This window comes from Galeopterus variegatus, unplaced genomic scaffold (genome assembly GCF_000696425.1).
Source record: "Galeopterus variegatus unplaced genomic scaffold, G_variegatus-3.0.2 Scaffold2751, whole genome shotgun sequence".
NCBI lineage: Eukaryota > Metazoa > Chordata > Mammalia > Dermoptera > Cynocephalidae > Galeopterus > Galeopterus variegatus.
Window position 1 is genome coordinate 268,025 of NW_007728862.1, and position 3,551 is coordinate 271,575.

A 3,551-nucleotide genomic window follows, 5' to 3' on the forward strand; every position below is an offset into this window, starting at 1 on the left:
GGCCGGCCCAAAATTGATTTTTTAAAAGCCTGCACTGCTGTAAGTGGGTGAAAGGCAGGTCGACAGCACCAAGCCCTCCCTCATCTCCTGGGAGTCGGTGCCGGCCCCAGCTTGTCACAAGGGAGAAACCATAGAAAGGAATCAGAAGAGGGCAGTGGAGGCAGGGGATCAAGAGAGCAGGAGGCTAGGGCCTGGGGAGGTGAGCGGGTCACCGGCAGCTTGATGCCCACTGTAACAGTGTTAGAAGATCAGGAAATCCAATTATGGTATTTTTTTTTTTGTCTTTTTCATGACCGGTAAGGGGATCACAACCCTTGGCTTGGTGTCGCCCGCACCACGCTCAGCCAGTGAGTGCACCTGGCCATTCCTATATAGGATCCGAACCCGCAGCGGGAGCATCGCTGTGCTCTCAGTGCCACACTCTCCTGAGTGCGCCACAATTATGGTATTTGAAAGGTGGAGCCTGATTAGATTGGATTGTGGGGACTTTGCCCTCATGGATGGATTGATCCATTCATGGAGTAACAGGTTGATGGTTTAATGGTTGGTCGTGGGTATGGCTCTGATGGTTAGCTCTTTTGCTCAGCCCATTCTCACCATGTGACACCTGCATCACTGTAGATGCTTCTATCACCAAGGTGCATACCACCAAGAACAAGACCCTCACCAGATGTGTTCCCTGGACTTTGGACTTCACAGCCTCCGAAACTGTAAGCAATAAATTTCATTTCTTTGTAAGTCACCCAGTTTCATGTACTCCGTTAGAAGCAACAGAAATGGACTAATACAGCCTCCTTGGCTTTGGGCAGTTCTCCCTTGGAAGGGTGCCTTCCACCTGCCTTAGGGCCACCTGGGACCATCCAGCTCTTCATCCTGTCCCCATGTGGCAGCCAGTGGTTCTCCCGGACCCGACTGACACTTCAGGCCTCCCATGTGCCAGACCCCAAGGAGATGGGTCCTCTGCCGGCTCTCTTCTTCCCACAGACCCCACCATCCGGTCCGGGTCCACACGGCACTGTCTGCACTACTGCAGTGTAAAAGTGATAGGGCCACCTGGGACCATCCAGCTCTTCATCCTGTCCCCATGTGGCAGCCAGTGGTTCTCCTGGACCCGACTGACACTTCAGGCCTCCCCTGTGCCAGACCCCAAGGAGATGGGTCCTCTGCCGGCTCTCTTCTTCCCACAGACCCCACCATCCAGTCCGGGTCCACACAGCACTGTCTGCACTACTGCAGTGTAAAAGACATTCTGACATGTAAAGGGGGTTCTTCTTGTTGGAATTTCCTTGACTGTTTTGTCTTATTTAGATCTGGAGTGGAATTGCACTGAATGAATAGGCAGATTTGGGCAGAACTTACATGCTTATGAACTGAGTTTTCCCAACCAAGGACAAAATTTGAAGCTCCACCAGTTTTTGGACCTATGCTGTTCAGGGAGGGTAGCTTGGACTTTCTTTCCAGGCCTGCGTCTCTTTATGGTTTGATTCTATGCAGGCTTCTTCATTTTTACAGGAGTCACCCTGGGTATGTAGTTTCCTACATGATCGAATGTTCCCTGGCAATTTTCACATGCAGTGGTGAGATGCGTGAAGTCTTCTCTCCTCATCTCCATCTTCTCTCCTGATCTTTTCTTCTCTTCTTCTCTTTTGTGCTTCACAGTCCCAGCTGAACCTTGGCTGAGGGCCCTTCCTCAATCTTAATGCTGCACATTTGTTTTTGTTTTATTTCTTGGTCAAATTTGCCAAAGCATTCTCTATTACATGTTATTTTATTTTATTTTTTGAGGAACTATCTTTTGGATTGATAAAATTAAGTTATAATTGCCTTTGAATTAATTAGTTTCTGCTTTTCTTTCTTTCATTTTTAAACTTTTTTCCATTTATTTTGTTGTTCCTTTTCTGTTCTAGTTTCTGAGGTAACTACTATGTTTTTTATTTGAATAACAAAACTTAAGAATAATTAAAAATCACTTAACAATTGCTTCTCAGACTGTTAATGGTCGGGTTCAATGGAGGTGATGTGCACTCACTGACAGTCTATAAACAGGATTTGATTTTACTTTAATTTCTTCTTTGACTCATGACTCATTTGGAAGAATGATTACAATATTTTAAGTGGCCCGATTTTATTGCACTTTTTTGCTTCATTATTAATGATTGATATTATTGCGTTTTATAGAGTTAAGATCTGAGAATGTGGCCCTAGCAATTTCTCATTTTTTGAAATTGTTTTGAGCTTTGATTCATGGCTTTGTTTTGGGTCATCTTTTAAAGTTTTTCATGGGCCTTTGAAAATAATGTGTGTTCCCTATGCACCATGTGTTTTATATAACTAACACAGTAAAAATTGTTACTAGTGTGATTTAAGTCTTTTATACCCTCATTTGTAGATTTTCTAGGGATGTACCACGTTTTGCTGCAGAGCCATCGTCCACAGCTGGGTGCAGCTGCATCCTTGCTGCACAGCCCCTCACTTTATTTCCGTATTTCAGCACAGTGTTGCGTGGCTCTCAGAACTTCTCCGTGGAAGTATGTTTCACTGATACGAAACGCCCTTCCTTGTGCATTTCATCTTCTGCCTTGAGTCCCATTCCTCAGGTGTCCGCATGTGTTGTGCACATTCTGTGGCTGCGCTGGCCTGACACGTGCTTCCAGCCTGTCGTGTGCAACCTGCTCATCACTTTGTTTTTGGTGCATCTCTCATATCTAGCACTGGGTAGATCTTGCTTTTTTACACAAAGGTGTCTACCACGTGTCACTGTCCCACTGACCCAGCCACTCCACGAGGCTGGCTGTGCTGGGGCACTGGTGGCATCCTCAGGAGGTGACAGTGATGACCCCAGGGAGGGCCACAGATTGATCAGAGACATTGTGATGGCCTGAGATGAGATGTCTGGGCTGCTGCATCTGCCTCCTGACCACTGGTTAAGAACCAGGGTGTGGCCTCTCTGCCCGAGCTGTGTTGGTAAAGCTGGTCCAGTGCTCAGGAGTGTACCAGAGGAAAAGCAGGTCTCAACTGCTGTCACTGTCAGTGCCAGGAAGACCCGTGGGCCCAGCGTGGGGCAGGATCACTCCCCAGGATCCCTGGGCTGCCAGGAGCCCTACAGCCCACCAGAGTGACCTCTCAGCTGCTCCCCCATTCACCTGCCTCAGGGGTGGGGATGAGAATAGGTGATTCCCCAGAGTCTTCGCTTGGACACCGCGGCCCCACAGGGCTGCCCAGGAGAGCTGAGCGCGACCTTCCTCAAGTTCAGAGAGGAAGTTCGATGGCTCATTTCCTTCTTAATGGAATTTAAATTTTTCCTTTAAATTATAAGGCTGTTAATTCCCTGGTTGTGATTTTGCTGTATAACTTGGCAAGACCCCTCCATTGAGGGAAACTGGGTGAAAGGTGCTCAGGCTCTTTCTTATTTCTTACAACTGCATATGGATCTATATTTATCTCAAAACTTAAAAAATAATTAAAAGAATTATAAAGCTGATTCATTATACAATTAAAGAAATAGCTACCCAAAAGTAAAAAGCTAGAAGGTGCAGCAGAGGATATTTTAC